This window comes from Peromyscus maniculatus, chromosome 16 (assembly GCF_049852395.1).
Source record: "Peromyscus maniculatus bairdii isolate BWxNUB_F1_BW_parent chromosome 16, HU_Pman_BW_mat_3.1, whole genome shotgun sequence".
NCBI classification, from domain to species: Eukaryota; Metazoa; Chordata; class Mammalia; order Rodentia; family Cricetidae; genus Peromyscus; species Peromyscus maniculatus.
The window spans coordinates 62,089,230-62,105,707 of NC_134867.1; the positions used below are offsets into that span (position 1 = coordinate 62,089,230).

Sequence of the window (16,478 nt, forward strand, 5' to 3'; positions counted from 1 at the left end):
CTCTGAAGTTTCTATGAAAAGGACTCTTTCAATCTGATTCCTCCTTTTCCCCCAGTCTTTCTTACTTAGTCAGTTGCTGAACCAGTCTCTAGTATCTTTGTGGAATTAGTCTCCTTTTATACCACCAGGCTCTGCCTTTTTTCTTTTCTCTTCTTTTCTCTTCTTTTCTTTTCTCTTCTCCTCTCTTCTCCTCTCCTCCCCTCTCCTCCCCTCCCCTCCCCTCCCCTCTTCTCCCCTCCCCTCCCCTCTCCTCCCCTCCCCTCTCCTCCCCTCCCCCCTCCCCTCCCCTCCCCTCCTCTTCTCTCCTTTTAAAAAAAACCCCTCTGTGATACCATTGATTCTATTTCTCTGCCCACATCTTAAATGATTTTCCCACTTCTCTCCAGTGTAATCACATTGGCCTTCCTTTGACTTTGAGAATAAGTCAAATCTATTCCCAGCTTCAAGATCTTTGTGTCATTTATACACCGTTCACTGTGACTGGCTACTGCTTTTTCCTTAAGTGTGATTGAGTCTAAATATCCCATTAGCAAGGCTTTCCCTGACCAGTTCTAGTAAAAGCCACCTGGTTCTGTCCATTTCCACCCCTCCCCCAAACCCTAACCTCCCACACTCCACCTCTATAGTACTGTTATCTAATGTTTTAGTTTTCTTTCTACCTAGCACAGCAGGGGTGGGGGACTGTCAGATGACCTTTTCACAGGGGACACATATGAGATATCCTGCCTATCAGATATTTATGATTAATAACAGTAGCAAAATTATAGTTACAAAATAACAACAAAAATAACTTTATGTTTGGGGTCACCACAACATGAACTGTATTAAAGGGTCGAAGCATTAGGAAGGTTGAGAACTGCTTCCCTACGATAATATATTATACATAAAACAAGAATCTTGTCTTTTTTAATTCACTGCCATAATTTTACTAATTAGTCTGTATTACAGACACATAGTAGCCATTCATCACTTCCTGAGTATGTAAAGACAAAATGATGGCTGTTACATTTAAGAATTCTTACTGGAAAACAAATGAAAGAAAGAGTGACTCTAATGTTAAAAGTGGTTTTTAGACCCATTAGTTGTTACTCAGACAACATTAGTTTATAGATGGAGTATAAATGTCTTAATTTATACATTTACTCTATTTTTGAAAGTAGTTGTAGTTGCAGATACACAATTCTGGATAATCTTGCTAAAAGAAGGCTTTGTTGGATAATTATAAGGTATTGTAGGAAATTAATGTAAGGTGGGAAGCAAGGACACTTGGGAAAGAACTTCATTGGCAGGATTTTGTGGATCTTGTCTCTGAACAATAATCTGTTAGATTATTGAAGACATCCAAAGTTAATCTCTGGCCTCTTCAGGAATGTGCATGTGTAAATATGGGCATACATATGTATGTACACAACAAGAATTAAACATTGTCTAAATAGAATATCTTTCATGTTTTTCAGGGCTGGTTGATATTTTAATTGTATAATCATCAATGCAGAGAATGCTGTTTTATTTTAAATACATAGTACAAAATTGTAGAAGAATTTTGGGTGTTTCATAAATTGTTGGAAACCCCATCCCAATTTCAAGCCAGAATTTATTCATCAGTTAAAACTTTCTTAATTTATTTTTATGTGTAAGGGTGTTTTGTTTGCATGCATGTATGTTCATCACATGCATGCAGTGCCTCTGGAGGCCAGAAGAGGCCATTAGATCCCTTGGGAATGGAGTTGTAACTGGTTGCAAGCCAATATATGGGTACTGGGAATTAAACCTGGGTTCTCTGGAATGGTAGGCAGCGCTTTTAATTGCTGATCCATCATTTCTCTAAGCACCCCCCTCCTTTTTTTTAAAATGAAACTCAGTTTCTAAAATCAAACATTCTAAGAAAATGCAATATAAAGATAGAATTAAGTCTTACGTACTGAGGAATGACACTAGGAAAAGAATTGTCTTTGTTATGCATACATTTCTATAAGAGCAGTAAACTTTGTTCATATAATAAAAGCACTGCAGTTCCTAACTGTAGATTTTAATCTTCCCTGAGGCATTTCATGCAGCGTTCATTGGGGTTGCATAAACTAATGGCATGCACAGTGTAAAATGTGTATGTTCTGTCTTTAGAACCAAGGCTGGGACCATGGTTCCTTGAGTAAAGTGCTTTCTGCACAAACAGGAGGACCTGACTTTGGACCCCCATACCTACGTAAAAGCCAGGCAGGATGTGTAGCTGGAGAGCTTCTCTCCAGGTCCCACCCAGACACTTATAAAATAAACACACAGACACTTACATTATTTAAACTGTTTGGCCTAATGGCTCAGGCTTCTTGTTATCCAGTTCTTACATCTTAAATTAACCCATTTCTATTAGTCTATAAGTTGCCACGTGTCTCGTGACTTACCAGTACTTTACATCTCGCTTTTCATGGCGGCGGCTCTCTGCCTCAGCCTTTCACTTCCCAGAATTCTCCTCTCCTTGTCCCGCCTATACTTCCTGCCTGGTTACTGGCCAGTCAGCACTTTATTTATCAACCAGTCATCCACAGCAAGTATGTGCCGATATCCCAGCACTGTGGCACAGGAGTGGTGGCACATGAGGACTCCAGGGACGAGTTGACCATCCAGTGTAGCTGGAAACACAAGTTTCTGTTTCAGTGTGAGATGACCCTTTCTCAAACAAGTAAGGTGGAGAGTGATAGAGGAAGACCAGTGTCAACCTCTGAACTGAGCACACAGAGTTGTACACATAGGCATTTACACACATACAGGACATACAGAATGAAAATAAGATGATGTTGTTCCCTGGTGTTTTTCTTTTACCTAAAGTTATGAAAGTTTCAGATTACATAGTGGTCTGTGGTAGTTTTAATTTATTAGTGTCATTTGATAGTGTAAAATATGTTTATGTTTTTGGTACAGGAACTATTATTGACTTAAAAACTTCAAATAATCAGTCAGAGAAGGCTAATTTTATGACTTTTCAGTTTGAATTTTTATTTATTTATTTATTTATTTATTTATTTATTTATTTATTTATTTATTTTTTGCTTCACTCTAAGGTTATATTCCACCTGTGCCTATTTGGCTATACTGAATTTCTGAGGATAGTAGTAGCTATTATTTCAGTGAGTTTCAGCATACTCTGAGACTAGTAAATTTTCTTTAGACCTGTTTTGAAGTTTAGTGATTTCTAATGTCATAAGCCTTTTCATAGTCTTTAAAATAGCAAGTGCTTTATTTTGTGAATTATATATCTTAATATTTAAAAATAACTAGTATTCCAAACAATAATTAAAAGTAATTTTTGGAGGAGATTTACTTGTAAGAAATTGATTGTCAGCCTGAGTTGAGATGGAACGTTTGGCTTATCTTACAAATGTATTATGATCTTCTGGGTTAAAGCTTTGTTCAGATGGACTTAGCAGTTAAATACAAAAATCACAGGTATCTAAACACTACATTTCTTTCTTAAAGTCCTCACTAAACTAACCAAAGGAGTCTAACAGAAAAATTGGGAAGAACCCTGTTCTCAGGGACATTCCTCTGTTTGTGGTAGGTATTAAAGGGGGAGAGTTGCTTGTCTGATTTATGCCCGTCCTGGGCAAACTGCATCTTTTGTAGGTGAGAGCCAAGTAGTTCATCAGGGTTGTTCCTGTCCTGACCCCTCCAAGTAGGCACCTGGAGTGGGCTATGAAGGAAAGTTTATTTTCCTTGAGCCTTGCTAGTCATCTCATAGCCTGGTGATTCAGGTTGAGTACTAATTACTTGAAATGCTTGGATCTAATTTTTTTAGATTAGAAATATTTGCATGTATAAAAACAGATATGGGACCCATACCTGAATATAAAATTCATTTGTTTCACATGCATCTTAAAACACACATTCTGAACATAATTTTACACAACAATTTTAATGGAACTGCATTTTGGATACAGACAAATGAGTTTGGGTATAGAATTTTCCACTTTTGGTAGCATTATGTCTGTACTCTAGTAGTTTGGAGCATTTTCAAAGTTAGGAATATTCAGCTTGTAGCAGTTGTCCTGAATTTTGTTTATAAGTGATTGAGGCCATTTATATCTTCTTGATTTAATTGTCAGCAGAAATCTGTCTTTAAAAAGGAGAGAACTCTTCTTATAGGGACATCAAGTAACCTTGGAACTAAATTTGGTTGTTTTGTTGGGAAAGTATAATTTGTCTTAACGAACTTAGCCATTTATAACAGAGCAGTTCAATTGAGACTTCCTGGAATCAAGTTTCTTTATCATTAACTTGGCCATGTTTTCACATTAGTAAGATTTATTACTTGGTTAGGAATTTTTTCATCTTAAAAATTTATGCTGGTGGTTGCTGTCTCAGCAGTTAAGAATCCTTATTATTCTTCCAGAGGACCCAGATTAGGTTGTCAGCACCCCCACCCCCCACTTCCCCAGTTCTCTGCAAGCACCAGTCATACACATGGCACAAAGCTATGCATGCAGGCAAAACATTCATACACATACAATTAAAAATAAATCTTTTGAAAATTTGTCTATGCTCTATTATTTGTGGTTAGTGGAAGAGAGGATCATTTTTACTAGGTTCTAAACTTTATCATTTACGATTGTATCTAAATAGTATAAATCAACCATTTTGACTTTTAAAAGAAATTAGAGTTGTAAGAGTCTAGGTCTGGGCATATAGTCCAGTGGAAGAGTTTGTGCTGAGTGTATTTATCGTTCTAGATTCAGTCTCCAACATAAACCAACCAGCCACCCAACAAATGAGCCAGTCAGCCAACGAACCAACAAATTGTAAAGCTATCACTACCACTAACAAAGCTTAAAAGAAGGTGTAAATATAAAATCAAACATTTTATATCATTTAGTCTAGAAATACTCGTGTGTAGTCTGTGGTAAATAACTGTACAAAACAATATGAAAAGATATAATCTTTTTACAGAATGCTTAAATATGTGAGCAGCTGTGGACTAATGAGAACGTGAACTTCGACAGTGATTGTTCAGTGAAGAACAGGGCATGGAGTTGTAGTGAAGCATCTAAAGGTTTCTGCCTCCATTATGTGTGGAGACTGAGGAGGAGGAAGGCCTTTCCGCAAAATGAGTTACTTAGAGTAATGTAGAATATTGAACAGGATAGTGTAAAAGACAGTTGACAGTAAACCAGATGCAAGTAAAAACTTGTGCTGTAAAAATTAGTTCTCCTGTTAATTAATAAAACTTCTATTAGACTGATGTTTATGTAGCAAGATGTTGGCTTTTAAGAGCCTTCCCTTTTTATGGTCACAAGCATACTTTGTTTCCTAGACTCATCTGTAGTCTTTGGTGACATTTGGACTCACTGTATTTTTATTTTTAAAGTTTATTTTCTCTATTTTAACAAACAACTGTCATAGAAATATGCTGATGAATACATCATAATGATTTGCATTCACAGGAAAGGTTTGCTTGGAGTAAGAAAATCTGTGAGTTCAAAGCTAGCCATGGTTATACAGTGAGATCCTCTGTTAAAAAACAAAAGAAAAAGATGTGATCCAGTGATAGGAAGACTGAAAACATATAATAAGTCAAGGCACAATTTTCTCAAGTAGTGCATTTTATAGTGTAGTTAGGGAAAAATTAAGGAAGTAACACCTGAATTCATTCTAAGAAACTTGAAGATTTTAAATGTAAACTACCTATTAGTAATATAGAATCCTAAGGTTGTTAAAATTTGTTTACTGACCTAACAAGGAATACATAATGTGGTATTAAGTGTCTGAACTTGATTCAGTCTAGGTATATTAGGATTTTGTTTATTTAGTAACTTCTTGTATTTTAAAGGTAGATAATACTAATAGTAACCATTATTCAGTGTTTTGCGAATTCAGTAGCTTAGTGCATGTGCCTTACCCAAAATAGAATTGGGCTCATTGTTTTGAACATAATACTCTGCATTCTTAACACCTAAAAATTGTTGCAGCCCTTATACTCTAGTTGAAGTGGAAAGTGAAGATAACTGATTTTTATTTTTCCTACAATGTCTTTTACTTTGTTCTTTGAAACAGAATGAGGACATGAGTCAACTTTATTGAGGAATTTCTGACTGTGGGTTCTCTGCTGAATATAACCTGCTATCTAATTTTTATTGAGGTATAGTGAGCTAGTAAAATTGTGTACTTTTAAGATATATAATGGAATAATTAATTTTTTTTTTTTTTTTTTTTTTTTTTTTTTTTTTTTTTTTGGTTTTTTCAAGACAGGGTTTCTCTGTGTAGCTTTGCGCCTTTCCTGGAACTCACTTGGTAGCCCAGGCTGGCCTCGAACTCACAGAGATCCGCCTGCCTCTGCCTCCCGAGTGCTGGGATTAAAGGCGTGCGCCACCACCGCCCGGCGGAATAATTAATTTTTAATTGATTTATTTTTATTGAAGAAAATTTCATATAGTGTATTTTGATCACATTCTTTCTCCTTGCCCCAACTCCTCCCAGATTTCTGTCTACCTGCCTACCCAACAAAAAACACCAAAATAAACAACTTAAAAAAAAAACAAAAAACCAAAACAACAACAACAACAAAAACCCAACCCGGGCAGTGGTGGCGCACACCTTTAATCCCAGCACTAGGGAGGCAGAGCCAGGTGGATCTCTGAGTTTGAGGCCAGCCTGGTCTACAGAGTGAGATCCAGGACAGGCACCTAAACTACACAGAGAAACTCTGTCTCAAAAAACCAACCAAACAAAATTGTAACAAGAGTCTCAATAGTGTCTATATATACCAATTTATTAAGGGTTTCTGTGGGGAAAACAGACTTCATTGATAGAAAATGAAGCGACACTCTTGCCTCTGTATCCCTAGGAAAGCTCATGACCTGGTTGATGAGCAATGTGCCAGGAAGCCTTTCATGTCCAAGAGAGGGAAATGTGACATCCTCCTCCTCCCTTTTAAGAGGTCACTTAGGCAGACAAGAAGCAACATTTCTCTCAGGTCAGCTAGCCCAAGGTCTTGGGCAGAGCAAATTCCCACTGCATTTCCCTGTTTTGTCTAAATAAAATTCTAAACCTAATGCAAAATTATATGCAATAAGAACGATTATCAAGTACTGCCCAGGATAAAGAAAGGGTAATAACAAACAAGTGGAACTACAACCAACAAGTACAATGTCCAGACCACAGGTAAATAGAAAATTACAGAGATTACTCCAAAAGCTGTCCCATCCTGAAGAATCTAAATCTAGTACCTGATATGATCTTAGCTAAGATATGAAATTATTGAAACTATAACTGTCAGTTTCAACCCCATCAAAGACCTGAGAAGGAAAATTATTACGTGAGTAAACAGGAAGTGGAAGCAATCAACTTCTGAAAAAATGCAAGAAAAGACAGAGACAGCTGGCCTCCTGGACAGTCACCCAAAGTTTCTCTGCAATGTTGTTGCATCCATTTTTGGCTATAGGCCTAGAATATCTGACAGACCATTTTTAGAAGCAGGATATTTTAAAAGACCATCTTACCCTGTCTTAGCAAGGTTCAGCAGTCACTTTTCCTTGTCCTGCTTGTCCAGAATGGAGAGTGTGCTTACTGTCAGCAGCCGAGTCAAGGGCAGTTCTTGGCCCAACAGGTCACGGATAGCCCAAGGTTATGGGTGGGGTGAATTCCCACTACACACAATAAAAGGCACATCAAAAGCAGTGGAGTCGGGTTCTTTTTCAGGGGTCCCTTGCACATGGACATTGGACCTACCATGAACTCCATTGGAGAAAACTGATTTTCTCCTTCCTTCCTTCCTTCCTTCCTTCCTTCCTTCCTTCCTTCCTTCCTTCCTTCCTTCCTTCCTTCCTTCCTTCCTTCCTTCCTTCCTTCCTTCCTTCCTTCCTTCCTTCCTTCCTTCCTTCCCTCCCTCCCTCCCTCCCTCCCTCCCTCCCTCCCTCCCTCTCTCTCTCTCTCTCTCTCTCTCTCTCTCTCTCTCCCCCTCCCTCCCCTGCCTCCCTCCCCATTTATTTATTTGTTTATTTATTTATTTATTTATTTATTTATTCATTTATCATGTGTTATTTATTAATTAATTATAATGTTCTGCCCGTATGTATCACTGCAGGCCAGAAGAGGGCACCAGATTTCATTCTAGATGGTTGTGAGCCACCATGTGGTTGCTGGGAATTGAACTCAGGACCTCTGGAAGAACAGCCAGTGCTCTTAACCTCTGAGCCATCTCTCCAGCCCCTGATTTTATTTTTCTAAGCAGGTATCAACTTTAAGTAGATTCTTGGTTACGGATATGGACATATGTGAATTAGTCCTGCTGTGTCTAGATGATACTCTTGGAGTCAGCTACCACCTCTGGAGCTTAGAATCTTTCCTTTTCCTCTTGCACATGGATCGCTGAGCCTTGAGGGGGGAAGTGCTGAGTGCTTCAAAGTCAGTCTCTCACTCTGGCACACTGTCTAGTTAATGGGGCCTTTGTGTCAGTTATCAACTGCTGTAGGAAGAAGCTTCTAATGACGGTTTAGAAATCTGCCATTAGGAGTTAACTTTCTTGCTATGTTCCTTTAGTAGAACAATAGTAGTATATTATCCCTTAGTTCCATTACCTATCTAATCTCAGGTTCTTGGCCACTGTCAATGTCAGGTAAGGGTTTCATCCTATTAAGTGGGCCCTAAGTACAACTTAAAAGTGGTTGGTTACTCCCATAACATTTATGCCACTATTGAACCAGTATATCTTGCAGGCAGGTTGCTCCTGTATATTGCAGAGTTTGTAGTGGGTAATATTGATGGTCATTTTTCTCCTGGTGGCGTGTAGAATACTAAATCAAGTGCCATGAATGCTAGTCAGTATGGGTGAAGGCTCTAGTTGGGCATCAACTTCATTTCTCTGTGTTTGATGACATTAAGTCTTACCATCAGGTTTTAGAGAGTAGCCAATAGTAGCCTTGGCAGTAGCGGGTCATGTTTGAGGAGGTCTGTGGGATCCCATCTAATGATACATTTTGATACACATTGTGAAATGATACCACACTCAAGCTAAGGAACACATCCATTGCCTCACAGGTGTGTGTGTGTGTGTGTGTGTGTGTGTGTGTGTGTGTGTGTGTGTGTGTGTGTGAGAGAGAGAGAGAGAGAGAGAGAGAGAGAGAGAACAAGAGAGAGAGAGAGAGAACAAGTACTCAGAGAACACATCCTCAGTCATGTTATATCTAGAGCTCCAGAATTTAGTCATATGGCATAATGAAAACTTTATACCTGTCACTTTGCTACAGTTTAATATTACTGTGTGTATGTGCATATTTATGATAGAGCCATAAGCGGTTGTAGAGCCACTGGAGTTGGAATGACACGTGGTTGTGAGCCATCTCACCTGTAGGTACTGGGAGCTGAACTCTGGTCTTCCAAGAGAGTAGCAAGCACTCTTAACTGCTTCTCTCTGACTCCCAACTCTTTGTGCTGGATTCCAGGTGAGACACCCATCTGGCTTTTTAAATAGTTTTTGGTAGTCCGTTCTCCAGTTCTCAGACATAATGGGCAGATTGTTTACCTGTTGAGTTATCTAGAGATGGACAAAGCCTCTCAGAGCTTTAAATCTTGCTTCTTTCTATTTCTACTATTTCAAGTCAAGCATTTAAGACTTATTTAAATTTAATTTTTGTATGTGGTCTAAGGTCAAGGTCCCATTTCATTCTGAATGTGGAAATCCAAGTTTTATTGGTATGTATACCCAAATTGGTTAATGAAGACTTCTCTTTGATCTGCTGTGTGTAGATTCTTGATATTCTTGTTCGATTTTTTTTGAGTATTTCTACTTGTGTTTATTTCTGAGCTTCATTAAGTGTTTGTGATTTTTAAAAAAGTTCTAATTATTTTAATTACTTGTCTTTGTAGTATAGTTGATTAAATGAGTGTGATGCTTCTGCTTTGTTCTTTTATAAGATTGCTGTACTTTTGGGGGTCTTGTATAGTTCCATGCAAGTTTTAAAAAGTATTTTTTTTCCTGTTTCTATGAAAAATGCAGTTGGGATTTTGTGTAGGGTTTTCATTGACTCCGTAGACCATGCTGGTTAGTTAGCACATTTCCAGTACTAATTACTTGAACTCACTAGTGTGTGTTAGCTTTCTTTTTGATGGTATTTATTATATGTAGAATAGCCTTCTTTCTCTCTCTCTCTCTCTCTCTCTCTCTCTGTGTATGTTATTTAATCTGATTTTATGTATGTAAGTGTTTTGCCTACTGTGTGTGTGTGTGTGTGTGTGTGTGTGTGTGTATGTTATTTAATCTGATTTTATGTATGTAAGTGTTTTGCCTACGTATATATCTGTGTACCACGTCCTGCCTGGTGCCCAAGGAGGTCAGAAGAGGGTGTTACTTTTCCCCAGAACTGCTGTCACAGTTCGTTGTGAGCTGCCTTGTGGGTTGCTGGGAACTGAATTTGGTCCTCTTGAAGAGGAGCAAATGCTCTTAAACATTGAGCCATCTCTCCAGCTGTTGCTGGAGGGCTTCTCTCCAGGTTCCACCAAACCCCGCAGTCCCACAATCCACGTATAAAATAATCACTCAGACACTTATATTATTTATAAACTGTATGGCTGTGGCAGGCTTCTTGCTAACTGTTATTTTATCTTAACCCATTTCTATAAATCTATACCTTGCCACGTGGCTGGTGGCTTACCAGCATCTTTACATGCTACTTGTCCTGGTGGTGGCTGCAGTGTCTCTCCTCCTTCTTCCTGTTTCCCCAATTCTCCTCTCTCTTTGTCCCGCCTATACTTCCTGCCTGGTCATTGGCCATCAGTGTTTTATTTATATAATATCTACAGCACCAAGCCTTGTAGTTTTTTTTTTTTTTTGGCTATTTGCTGTTAATGTATAGATATGAAACTAATTTTTTGGTATGTAATTTTATATCCTGCAACTGTATTTAATTTATCCTAAGTTTTGCTTTTTAAAATGAAATCTTTTAAGGTTTTGAATACATAGAAGATTGTGTCCTATGCAGTTTTAGGCCATGTTGTTGTCGTCGTGTCGTGGTCCCCCCCCCCCCCCTTGTTTATAGTTCCTTGGATTTCATTTCCTTGGCCTGGTTGGTAATGGTCTGGCTAAGACTTCTAGTACTGTGTTTAGAAGTAGTGAGAATGGGCATCCATGAATTGTCTCTAATCTTAGAAGAGCAAACTTCAGCTTTTCAGGATGATTTTGCTTGGAATTCTTGCATCTTTCTTTATCAAGTATATTAGCTTGCAACTTTTTGGCATTCTTGTGTGTTCATATGTTCTTGAAGAACTTGGAGGTGCTTTTTGTTCAGTTTTGTTGAAGAATTTGGGACAGATTAGTTTAATTCTTTAAACGTTTGGAATTTATTTTTATCTCGTCATTAGGCTTCCCTTTATTGGGAATTTTTGAATTACTTTGTAATCTTATTCTTTACCATATTTAGATTACTCTTTGAGTCAGTTTGGTAAGTCCTATGCTTCTTAGGAATTGAGAGATTTATTTTGTCCAGTTTGTTGGTGGGATTATTTATAGTAGTCTTTAATTTCTTCTAATTGTTTCTTGTTTCACTTATCTCCTTTGGAGGTATGTTGTTGTTCGAGTTCTCTATTTTTGGTTAGTTTAATGGTTTGTTAAATTTATTTAATTAAGCCTTTGAAAAGTAACTTTTCTTAATCATCTTTTTAGACCCCTTTCTCTGCCCTTTGCTTCCTTGTTTATACATGTGGCATCCTTTTCCAGTTGATCTCTTACTCATTTTTTTTTAAAAAATTTAAATCTCATGCCAGGTGGTGGTTGGAGCACGCCTTTAATCCCAGCACTTGGGAGGCAGAGCCAGGCAGATCTCTGTGAGTTGGGGGGCTAGCCTGGTCTACAGATCGAGATCTAGGACAGGCACCAAAACTACACAGAGAAACCCTGTCTTGAACTCCCCCAAACCAAACCAAACCAAACACCCCAAGACAACTTAAATCTCACCTTTTTTTTTTTTTTTTTTTTTTTTTTTTTTTTTTTTTTTTTTTTTTTTTTTTTTTTTTTTGCTATGGGAAGAAAATCGTCTTCATTCTTTGGCAATACTTATTAATTTTTCCTTTCTCAGATTTCAATTGTTTGGTATGTTTTTTGAATATTTACATGGATTTGACCTGGTTAGCTTTATCTAATCTAAAATGCTATAAAATGCAAGATTTTTTTGAATGGGTTACTGGTGCTTAAAACACATTGGATTTTGTGTTTTCAAGTTGGAGACACTTTTTTGCTTTTTCATTGTCTAAAACTACTATTTTATTTATTTGTTTAAGCTTGCATTATGTTGTGTAAAGCACCATGGGCTTAATAAACCTAGATAATGGCCTCTGACTTCAGGAATGATGGAAGAGACTTGTAGATTATCATAAACCACTTTGATAAGGGGTATGTGAGGAGCATGTCAAATTCTTCAGAGGAGGGAAACACTTGCCTTTCAGTTCAGGTCCCTCCAAGGAGGTCACAGAAAGGGAACCTGTGTTGGTTAGTGTGCGATGAGTGAGAAGTCAGGAAGGAATGCAGGAGTGAAGGGGAGAGGATGACAGACGAAAGGTTTAGAAGTACCTGACAGCTGGAACAGAAGAAGAAGTCACTTAAAGGTTTGCATAAAGGAGCAGTAGCAAAACTTAAACTTTGGGAAGCATGTGGGGTCTTTTTACAAGGCTTTGTGTATAAGATTTTTTTTTTTAACATACACTGTCAGAGATATCTTGTCTGCTTGTGGCATAAAACCTTGCATACTCAATTTTATTTTCTGACCTACATATTTTGCTTCTAAAGATGACAGACAAGCACATGTCTTTCTCACCCAAGTCTAGTTTGGATGGCTTCACCATCTTATTGAGTGAAGATTTGTCTTAAATTTAGAATATCTTATTCATATGCCAATTTAAAATCTTCTTTGTAGTAGCAGTTGGTGTCAGTGACTTGACTTGAATAGTTTTGTAAGAAGCTTTTTATTACATAGCACTTGTAAATCATGGGACATAAACACAGATGTTTACAAATGGCTAGTATGTGAATGGTTTGTTAAATGGTTCCTATGTGTAATGTAAAGTGGCCTTTTCTCCAGGAGACCTTGGCTACTTACCCGGAATTGATAAGAATGAATCTATAAACAGGTTAAGACACACTCACTCCCTCCCCATAGATTTTGATATATTTATTTAGGTATTTTTGGCTAAAAAGTTTAACCCTGGTAAATATTTAACCAAAATAAGTTCTCTGTTGTTGCCTAAATAAATTACTGGTGACCCGGTTCTGTTTTCTGCAACAACTACATATACATACTTTTGACTGGGTAGGCTTAATGCCTACTCTGTTGATTATTTAGTATAATATAAGGGTTTGTAAAATACCTAGTTAAAATTATAGAAATGGTAGACAGAGGGCTGAGATTATAGCCCAGTGTAGAGTGCTTGCCTAGCATGTGTGAGGCCCTCAGTTTCATTTCCAGCACTGCTAAGATAACCCTCAGAGCCCAGAAGAGTGTGTCTCAGTCCCTGTTGCTGCAATTAGAGATGGTTTTGAGCAGTCTGACCGTGGTGCTGAAAACCAGACTCATGTCCTGCCAGAACTGTATTTGCTCTTAACCACTGAGCCATCTATCTGGCCCCTAGATTATCTCTTGTACAAAAGAGCAAACTGCAGTGCTGGGTGGTTATTATCTCTTGTACAAAAGATTATCTCTTGTACAAAAGATTATCTAGATTATCTCTTGTACAAAAGAGCAAACTGCAGCACAGGCAGATCTCTGTGAGTTCACGGCAAACCTGGTCTTACAACCCAAAATTTGCATGTTGTTTTATAACTTTTTATTCTTAATTCCAAAATTTTAAGCAGAGATTACTGCCTAGTAATTCTTAAAAATGCTTCTGAGATGCTTTTGGAAATGCAGTGTTTTTTTGTTTGTTTGTTTTGTTTTGTTTACACTGAGTTTCTCTGTGTAACAGTCTTGGCTGTCCTGGCACTCTCTTTGGTAGACCAGGCTGGCCTTGAACTCATTGAGATCCTCCTGCCTCTGCCTCCCAAGTGCTGGGATTAAAGGTGTGCGCCACCACTGCCTGCCTTTGGAAATGCAGTTTTTATCAGTCATTTATTTTGGTAATGTTTTACAAGGAGGCTTTGTTTTTAATTGTACTCTTTAAGGAGGTTCCTGGAGTTTTTATCATTTACTTTTGTCACTGGGAAAAATCCATTATTTGTATTTAAAATGTAGTGAGCAAAATTAATAGCATTAGATATAATTGTTAAACTTTTAGAAATTAACATGCCACTTGGTAGAAGTATAATTGGTAAGTTGCAGCAAAGGTCTGTACTTAAACAGTAGGGTTAATGACTATCTTTTATTTTTTTTTCCTCTTTTTTTCTTTCCCTTCTGTTGGCTTTTCAAGTTGCACTTAGCTCAGGCTCTTTGAAATGATTTTCTTTGAAAGCATTTTGACATTGTTTTAATTGAATGAAGCTGCAGAACTGACATGATAAATCAATACAGAACGAGTTTTAATGTAAGGCATAGCACATTAACCTGGAAATTGGTTGCAATAGACAAAGCAGCTGCTATGATTATTATTATTTTTTTCATTCTCTGCTTACAACATTTGAGAAGGATGACCTTGACAGTTTCGGTTGCGTTAGAATCCCTGTGGTGTGCACGTTAGTGGACTTGAGCTCTGTGTTGTTCATGGGTGCAATAGTAAGTGGTTTTTAAGGTGAAGGAAATGTTCTCTCTCACAGATTCAATGTTTCTGTTTTATCTGCCTTACAAACAATTTTAAAGTAAGTAAGAGTTGTACGAATTAGGTTTTTCCCCCCTTCTAGGCTCATGGCTATAGCTGTGGCAAAGATATTTAATCTGTCAGAAGGGTAAGATGTGCCCTCTTAGTGGACAAGTGATAGGGTAGACCAACTGGTTTGATAAATGATGCAGGTCAGACCTACATAAGTATTAGTTAACCTGCGAAAATGTCTCCATAGAGGCTGGGAAGATGGCTCCGTAGGTAAAAGGCTTCCTGTGCAAGTATGAAGACCTGTGGTGAAACCCCAGAACCAAGGAAAGTTGTGCCAAGAACTCAAATCTTTAATCCCAGTGCTTCTGCAGGGAGATAGGAGGCAGAGGACAGAATCTTTAGACAGTCATAGACCAACTCTCCTGGTACAGAGTGGCAAACAGCAAAGAGATACCTGTCTCAAGGTGGAAGGCACCTGACACTCAGAGTTGTCTTGTCCTCTGACTTTAACTTAATAAAGAGTTGTCTTGTCCCTTAACTGAATACCTAATACCAAGTAATCAGCCCTGAAAATTTATACATGAGCACATCAGGGAGAGGTAGGGATAGGTTGTGTGTGTCAATAGTCATTAATTAAAGAGCCATGAAATGGGGGGGGGGTGGGGCACAGGAGGAGTTGGGGTGGTGATGTTAATACTGTGCTCATGAATTTAAAAGACTTAAAAATTAGCAATGGATTTTAAAGCATATAACTTTTAAGACAGGTGAGCAGGTATGTCACTTCCATGCTAATGGGAAAAGGAAATATATACTTTGTTGTGCAAATTTCTCTCGTCGTGAGAAAAGGAGAAGGGGCAGAAAAGAAAAAGCAACACAGAAAGGTAGGATGTGTAGAAAAGCACATATTAGTAAGACAGTAAATAAAATCATGTGGTGCAAATGGGGTAATTTAATACACAAAAATTGATACATTTAAAAGTTCATTTAGGTACTTCTTACAGGAATCTAATTAAAATTAAAAAGATTAAAAATAACACAGTCAAGAAATACAGTACAGAAAGACAAGCAAAAATTTTGTGTCTTTATTAATAGCAATGTAGGATTAATGGCGGAAAGCCATTAATGAAAATAAAAAAGCCTACTACAGAATAAGATTTTTACATTTGTACATATCAAATAACATAACTTTTAAAGACATAAAGCCAAAATAAAAGTAGAAGAACAAGTAAACTTAGGTATAGCACAGTGGTAGAGCACTTGTTAATGTAGCTGAGGTCCTGAGCTGGATCTGCAGCATAAGAACAGACATAATCATAGCAGACAGTACCTCATTTCCAAGCACCCATTTAATATTGATGAAAACTTGACTGTGGGGGCAATTCAAGAGATGGCTCCGCGAGTAGAGGGCTCACAAAAGCCAAAGGACCTGAGTTGGAATCCCTAGCACCCACATACACAAACGTTCCATGTGGGAGAAATAGACTAAGACAGTCAGATCATCAGTGGCTTGCTGGTCCATCAGCCTCAGTGAGTCTTTGAGCTTTGGATTCAATGAGAGATCCTTTCCGAGGAAATAAGGTAGACAACAATAGGACACACACACACACACACACACACACACACACACACACACACACACTATATATATATATATATATATATATATATATATATATATATATTGTATCTAAAGTATAGGAAGGTAGAAATCAAACCAAACCAAAGATAATTGGGAAATTCTTACATTTTTGAGAAGTCATTATATA

General features: G+C 37.7%; 1 protein-coding gene and 1 long non-coding RNA gene across 8 annotated transcripts in view; both read left to right on the top strand.

Moving 5' to 3' along the window:
* The window catches only part of Qki (QKI, KH domain containing RNA binding), a 142,658-nt gene that overhangs the window by 38,236 nt on the left and 87,944 nt on the right, over positions 1-16,478 (top strand). The gene's annotated exons all lie outside the window — the stretch shown is intronic.
* LOC143268927 (uncharacterized) lies at positions 294-11,996 on the top strand. The gene is made up of 2 exons (XR_013045154.1): positions 294-6,127; positions 8,072-11,996. It is a non-coding gene; the product is annotated as an uncharacterized LOC143268927 (long non-coding RNA).